Genomic DNA, 8,518 nt, shown 5'->3' with positions numbered 1-8,518 from the left:
AACGTGGGTACACCTTCACACTCATTGTGTGGGTCTCCACCCAATGATATAACACACTATGACAAAATGAGCACTCACACACTCCCTAGAAGCTTGCCCCTACTCCAGATGCCTGCCCCCTTAAGCATCTTAAACCTGAAATCTTTCCTTATTATATTTTCTAAAGAGTTTTCTCAACATTATAGCTTCAACATATACCTGACATTCTCCTATATTAAACTGATCCCATCAGGCCTCCCCCCAATTCCTTGGGCCATCTGACCCATCCTCCCAACCCTAGCTCCTCTCAAGCCCACAAAGCCCCACCCAAATGTATCCCTATGCCCCCATCTTATCCCTTCCCTGTACAAATACTTACCTCCAGCTGATCATAGACTTCACCCATGTAGGTGTCAGCTCGCAAACTTCCTCTCCCCCCCAAATTCCTTTAAGCTGATCTTCCAGTTTCTACCTCTCTGAGACAGCTTGGTTTGCTTGTTTCTTATCAGAGAGGTCATGTAGTGTTAGTCCTTCAATGTCTGGCTTGCTTCACTCAACATAAGGTCCTCAAGATTCATCCATGTGCTTGTACTGTATTCCTTCTTGTAGCTGAGTAGTATTCCATTGTATGTATATTCCACATTTTATTTATTCATTCATCTGTTGATTGGCATTTGGGTTGATTCCAACTTTTGGCAATAGTGAATAATGCTGCTATGAACATTGGTGTGCATATATCAGTTTGTGTCCTTATCTTCAGTATCCACTTTCAATGTCCTTGAATTCCTGGGTCTAAGATATGTTTCTCATAGACAGCATATAGATAGGTCATATTTCCTTATCCAAATTTCCAATCCATGCCTCTTAACAGGTGAGTTTAATCCATTGACATTCAGTGTTATTACTTTCAAGGAATAACTTATATTAGCCATATTTTCTTTGGATTTGGATTTGTCGTATGCTTGATTTCCCCCCCTCTTTTTGTCATTTTAGTTGATCTTACACTCTCCTCCAACTCTACCTCTTCTGTTTTTTCTTTCCTCCTGCAGAATTCCCTTTAGTAGTTCCTGAAGGGCAGGTTTCTTGTTGGCATACTCTCTTAGTTTCTGTTTGTCTGTGAATATTCTGAAGTCTCTATCATTTTTGAATCCTTACTTTGCTGGATAGAGCACTCTTGGTTGGAAATTATTTTCTTTTAGTACTTTGAGTATGTCATACTGCTGCCTTCTTGCCTTCATGGTTTCAGATGAGAAATCAGCACTTAACCTTATTGAGCTTCCCTTATATGTGATGGTTCTCTTTTCTCTTGCTGCTTTTAGTATTTTCTCATTGTCTTGTGCATTGGATAATTTGACAAGTATATGAATTGGGGTAGGCCTGTTGAGATTTATGCTGTTTGGGGTGTGTTGTGCTTCCTGGACATGTACGTGTATCTCCCTCAATAAGTTTGGGAAGTTTTCAGCCATTATTTCCTCCAACACCCTTTCTGTCCCCTTTCCCTTCTCTTCTTCTTCTGGGATGCCTATGATATGTATGTTTGTGCATTTTGCATTGTCATTCAGGTTACTAAGTCCCTGCTGGATTTTTTCTATCTTTTTATTGATCTGTTCTATTATGTGTTTGATTTCAGATGTACTGTCTTCCACATCTCTAATTCTTTCCTCTGCCTCTTCAAATCTGCTGTTACTTGCTGAGAGTGTATTTTTTATTTCTTGGATTATGCTGTTGATCCCCATAATATCCATTATGTTTTTGTGATGATTACAATTTCTTCTGTGTGCTCTCCAAGTGTTTTCTTAATATGCTTAATCTCTTCCTTCACTTCATTGAATTGGTCCATGATACATGTTTTGAGAGCTTTGATTATTTGTTCGGTGTTCCACTTCTCTTCCTGGTTTTTAGTTTGTTCATTGGCTTGGGCCATGTTTTCTCTGATTATAGGTATGGTCTAAAGTTTTTTGTTGCTGTCTGGGTCATCATTTTATCTTCTTGGGTTTATTCAGTTGATTAGCTTCTTCATATTGGGGTTTAATTAGTTGTTGCTTTTGTGTGTGTGTTAAGTCTTCTCTTTGTCACTTTGTTCTTCTTATTCTATTTCCTTGTTGTTGGCTAAGTTCCCTTGAGCAAGTACTAGTGCTGTTGCAGTCTCTCCAGATCAATGTCCAGACACCTCCTGCCCTGTAGGTTCCCAAAACAGCCCACTCCAGCAGAATTCCGTCACCACACAGCTGGTCCTTTGTGGAAGAGATGACGACGGTGTACTTACTTGGATGCTATCTTGCCCTGCCTCTGAAGACATTTAAATAATAAATTGAATAATTATGACACTTTAAAAATATTCCTCTTTGTCTAATTCTTTGCTTTCTTTTAATGGCATTATTTAAAATTTATAATATGTGATTTCTAATGTAAATACTCAAGAAAATTTTAAAAGAACTTCAATAGTAATGAAATAAAACAGAAAACAGTTGGTATCTGGATTTTGCCCCTAAATTATGGGTATCTGGATTTTTTCCAAATTATCAAATTTTTACCAAATTGTAGTATAATGAAGAATATAAGAATCACTGGTGGTTATAATTCTTAGATAAGAGCTTGATATTTTTGTATCTTTACTACACATATTTATTTATATACTTTGCCTATAAAACAGAGACCACATGCTATATTTATTGTTTTATTATTCTAATTTTCTACTAAACATTATGTTATGAACATTCCCATATCATTGAATATATACACATATTTTTAAAGATTTAGTTTATTCATTTATTTCTCCCCACCACCGCCCCCCCATCATGGTTTGTACTCACTGTCTGACCATTGTTCTTTTTTTAGGAGGCACCGAGAACCGAACCTGGGACCTCCTATGTGGGAGGGAGTTGCCCAATTGCTTGAGCGACCTCTACTCCCTGCTTGTTGGGTCTGTCATTGTGTTTGTCCTCCTTGTTTCTCTTCATTGCATCATCTTATTGCATCATCCTGTTGCAGCAGCTTGCTGTGCCAGCCTGTCATGTCAGCTCACTGTCTTGATTTAGAAGGCACCAGGAAGCCAACCCAGGACTTCCCATGTGGTATGCAGGTGCCCACCTTCTTGAGTCATATCCGCTTCTTTTATTGAATATTTTTTTTAAACGTGGTTTCTAATGGTTCTATATTTTTCAGTTGTATGCAAGAACTATAACTTATTTAGGTATTCTCCCACTTAGGACATTTGGATTATCTCCAGTATTTCACTTTTTAAATAACTATTGTGATGAAATGAGATGCCTGTTTTTTAAATGACTACATTCTCTGAAAGAGTCAGGATCGATTGGTTCTTTTGAATGTTTCTAAAATCTCCTAGTCATCTTTTTCTCCTTTTTATATTGAAAAACTTGCTTATCTGTTTGCTTGCTCAATCACTCAACTTGTCACTCTTTGATCTCAGGCTTATAGAATGAAGGACTTAATGCATACATTTAGATAAACATCAGAATCATTGAACATTGAATTTCCAGTCATCAAGACAGCAGAGTGAGCCAATCCACCGTTCTGTTCCCCACAGAAGCTTTAAGTAACAAACAAGAGATGGAAGAACCATCTTTCTCAAAGCTCCAGAAAAGAATTAAAGGGTTACAGTAACAGGACAAGTGCTGAATCAAGAAAAAGGAACTTAAAAATGGTAGGCTCTTATGATGCCATTCCCCATCCCCCCACCAACTCAGTGTAGCGCTAACCCCTTTTCCCAATGTGAGTCCAGTTCTGGGGGGAGCAGAGTAACCCTTGTGCACATTTTTCTTTTTCTTTTCTCATTTCCTTTTTTTGTTGTTGTTGTTGTTAGTGCCTGGCATTCAAGGAAATCTCTTTCACAACATTAGATGGATAGAAGCTTAAGAAGAGACACATGCCTGTCTAAATATAAAATATAACACAGTAAAATAGCAAAATATCCAGGTTGAAACAAAAGATTGCAAAACATTCAAAAACTCAGGAAATGATGGCTCATGCACAGGAACAGGATAAAGAATTAAAAACCATCAGTGAGGAAGAACTTATATATACCAGACAAAGACTTTTTAAAAATGGTCCTATATATACTCAAAGAACTAAAGAAAAACACGGACAAAGAACTAAAAGAAATCAGAAAAACAATAGATGAACACAAAGGGAATGTGAATAAATGGATGGAAATCATAAAAAGGAAGCAACCCGAGCTAAAGTTCACAGAAATAAGCAAATCTAGTGAGTCTCAAGAGCAGATTGAAGCTGGCAGAAGAAAGAATCAACCAATGAACTTGAAGATAAGATAATTGAAATTATTCATTGAAAATGAATAAAGAAAAGTGAACAGTCTTGGATATCTCTGGTACCCAATCAAGTATACAAATATATGTATTGTTGGAATAGAAAGGAAGAGGCAGATGGAATCTTTGAAGAAAGAATGGCTGAAAACTTCCTACATTTAATTAATGACATAAAAATACACATCCAAGAATCTCAGTGAACTCAAGCTATATAAACCCAAATGTACCCACACTAATATTGACAACTGATGATGAAACTGTTGATTGCCAAAGTTGAAGAGAGAATTTTGAAAGCTTCAAGAAAGAAGCAATGTGTCATGTACAAGGAAGCCTCAATATGCCCAAGTTCTAATTTCTCATGGGAAGCCATGAAGGCAAGAAGACTGTGTGATGACATATTTAAAGTAGAGAAAGCAAAAAACTGCCAACTAAGAATTCTGTATCTGACAAAACTAATTTTCAAAATTGAGGGAGGAATTAAGGAGTTCCCAGAAGAGCAAAATCTGAGAGACTTTGTCACCACTAGACCAGCCCTACAAGAAGTGCTAATGGGAGTTCTGCAGGTTGAAAGGGATGGATTCTAGACAATAGATACTAGAAACCATATGAAGAAATGGAAGTCTCCAGTAAAGGTAATGACTGGGGTAAACATAAATGCCAGTACTATTGTATTTTTGGTTTGTAACCCCACTTTTTACTTTCAACAAGATCTAAAATGCAAATGCATAAAAAGTAATGATGAATCAATGATTTTGAACTTCTAATGTCCAAGAATTCATAAAGATGGGGGTCATAGGAATATAGGAACATAGTGTGTATATGAATTTGAAGTTAAATTGGTATTAAACCAAAAGAGATTGTTAGAGATTTAGGAAATTAAATTTAAGCTGTATGGTAACCTCAAAGAAAATATTGAAAAAAATGCACAAAAAGAAAGGAGAAGGGATTTTAAAAGGCTCACTCACAAAACAGACAAAGGACTTGAAAAGATGTACAATTATCCCTTTCACATCATGTCTTTCTCCACCACAGTTTTGATATATCATGGGTCAGCATAAGAAATTAAATGAGAATTTTGAGGGAGTTTTGCCGAAGCTGCAGGTGACACTTCAGTGCCAGTGGATGACCCAGAAAAAGTTTGGAAACTCAGAAATGCCTAAAATATATGTATAGTGTTGTTTATAGTATATACATATGTTTAATATTATACATTTTTAGGTACTGTAAACACCCCATAAAAGAAAAAGAAAAAATTTCAGACTTCTTCTCTGGTACAAAGGGAGGGCCAAAAAAATTTTACACAGATTTTCCAGATTGTGGGGGTGCTGCACCCCTAACTCCCATGATGTGGAAGGGATAAATATATTTCCAAAGAAGATAGATAAATGGCCAATAAGTATATGGTAAGATGCTCAATATCATTAGCCATTAGGGAAATGCAAATCAAAACCACAATGAGATACCACTGCACACCCACTAGTATGTCTATTATTTTAAAAATTGACATTCTGGGGGCAGAGTTAAAATGGAGGCTACCAGCCTCTTTCTGACTTGGCCAGGTTCAAATATTAACTTGAGGTAACAAGCATGCTACCATCGCTGGGCAGGCCCAGCACGCTGAGATGAGGCCTCGTCTCCTGCTGGGTGAGTGCTTGCCGCGGGTAGATTGTCGCCCCCCTGCTACTCTCGCCCGCAACGGCTGCCTCCTCTATCTCCACCCAGCATCCGGTCTCCACAGGGGCCGCCCTAGGGTAATGGGCCTGCCTCTCCCGCATCACCAGAACCCAACCCACAACTTCCCCTTATCTTCTGCCCCAGCCCCCTATACCCCCCGCCAGAATGATAACCTCGCCTCTGCCCCTTTACCTAGCAACAGCCTCCAACAACCAATCGGAGGTCGCCTTCAGCTTAAGCCAATCCGCACCCCACACGTCGCCCCTTACCCTCGTACCCCACCCCCAACCGTCCCCCAGCCAATTAGCGGCCTCCCCTCACATACATTGCCTCATTTGGCTCAGCCCTGCTACCGCCAGCGCCCTGGCCTATATAAACGCTTGTCTTCCTCAATAAAGCAGACGCGTTGCCACCACTCTCCGTCTCCGCAGCATTCTTCGCGCCGCTGTGCGTCCGCCCTTGACACCGCCCGCTGTCCGCCGTGCGCCCTCATTAACTGTTCTTAGGACTGGATTTTAGCCAGCCAAATTTACAAATCAGTATGAATCAGTATCTGAAATTGGTCTCCAACCATCTCCCCCTTTTGGGAGATGGAGCTTCCAACTCCAGCCAGGGAATAGCTTCTGAGGTGGCTTGTGCCACCAGTGGAGGATGTGCACCAGCCTCCATGGTGTGGAGTGCTCTACTCACGAATCTTCTCTGCAGATGGGCACTCTCTACCTTCTGTTCTTCCATGGGCATTGCAGGATGCTCTTCTGGTCTCCTGGGCCCCCCCATCAGGCAGTTGTGATTTGCAGATAACATGATCCTATATATAGAAAGTTCCAAAAAGTTTACCATGAAGCTGCTAGAGCTAATAAACTATTTCAGCAAAGTGGTGGGATATAAGCTCAACACATGAAAATTAGTAGTGTTTTTATACACTAGTAATGAGGACTCTGAGGAGAAAATTAGGGAAAAATTTCCATTTACAATAGCATCTAAAAGAATCAAATATCTAGGAATAAATGCAACTAAGGATGTAAAGGACCTGTACATAGAAAACTTCAACACATTGCTCAAAGAATTCAAAGAAGACTTAAATAAATGGAAAAATATTCTGTGTTCATGGATTGGAAGAAAATATTGTCAAGATAGCAAGTCTCCTCAAATTGATTTACAGATTCAGCACAATCCCAAACAAAATTCTAACAGCCTACTTTGCAGAAATGGAAAAACCAATCATCAGATTTATTTGGAAGGGTAAGGGGCTCCAAATAGGCAAACACATCTTGAAGAAGAACAATGTTGGACGATTCACACTTACTGACTTGAAAGTATATTAGAAAGCTACAGTGGTCAAAACATCATGGTCCTAGAATAAAGATAGGTAAATTGACCAGTGGAGTTGAACTGAGAGTTCAGAAATAGACCCTCACCTCCGTTGCCAATTGATATGGATGCTAAGTCCACTTAACTGGGACAGAATCGTCTCCCAAACAAACGGTGCTGGGAAAAGGATAGCCATATCCAAAAGCATAAACGAGGACCCCTACCTCACACCTTACACAAAAATTAACTCAAAACGGATCAGAACTTAAATGTAATAGCCAAGATCACACAAATCCTAGAAGAAAATATAGGGAAGCATCTTTAAGATCTTGTAGTAGGCAATAGTTTCTCAGATTTTGCACCCAAAGCATGAGCAACAAAAGGAGAAAGAGATAAATGGGACCTTCTCAAAAGAAATAAATTTTGTGCTTCAAAGGTCTTTGTCAAGAAAGTGAAAAGGCAGCCTACTTATGGGAAAAAGTATGTGGAAACCACATATCTGATAGAGGTTTACTATCTGGAATATATAAAGAAATCCTATAGCTCCACCACAAAAAGGCAACTCAATTAAAAAAAATGGGAAAAAGACTTGACTAGACATTTCTCCAAAGAGGAAATACAAATGGCTAAAAAGTATACGAAAAGATACTCAACATCACTAGCTGTAAGGGAAATGCAAATCAAACCACAATGAGATATCATTTCACCCCTACTAGAATGGCCACTATTTTTAATAGTGACAGAAAATTACAATTGTTGGAGAGAATGTGGAGAAAGAGGAACACTCATTCATTGAAGGTAGTTATGTAAAATAGTGCAGCTGCTGTGGAAGACAGCTTGGCGGTTCCTCAGGAAGCTAAGTATAGAATTGCTGTATGATCTGACAATCCTGCTACCAGGTACATACCCAGAGGAACTGGAAGCAGGATTGCAAACAGACATTTGCACACCCATGTTCATAATGGCGTATCCACAGCTGCCAAAAATGGATGTGACCCAGTGTCTATCAACTGATGACTGGATAAACAGAATGTGGTATATAAGTATGATGGAATATATTTCAGCTTTAAGAAGGAATGAAATCCTGATGCATGAGACAACATGGATGAACCCTGAGGGCACTGTTGAGTGAAATAAGCCAGACACGAAAGGACAAATTTAGCATGCTTTTACTGATATGAACTAAGTATAATAAGTAAACTTACGGAGTTAGAATCTAGAATGTAGGTTACCAGGAGATAGAATGGGAGCAGAGAAGGGGGACCTGA

Source organism: Dasypus novemcinctus, chromosome 20, assembly GCF_030445035.2.
Source record: "Dasypus novemcinctus isolate mDasNov1 chromosome 20, mDasNov1.1.hap2, whole genome shotgun sequence".
NCBI lineage: Eukaryota > Metazoa > Chordata > Mammalia > Cingulata > Dasypodidae > Dasypus > Dasypus novemcinctus.
Note: the sequence above shows the minus strand (reverse complement) of the source record.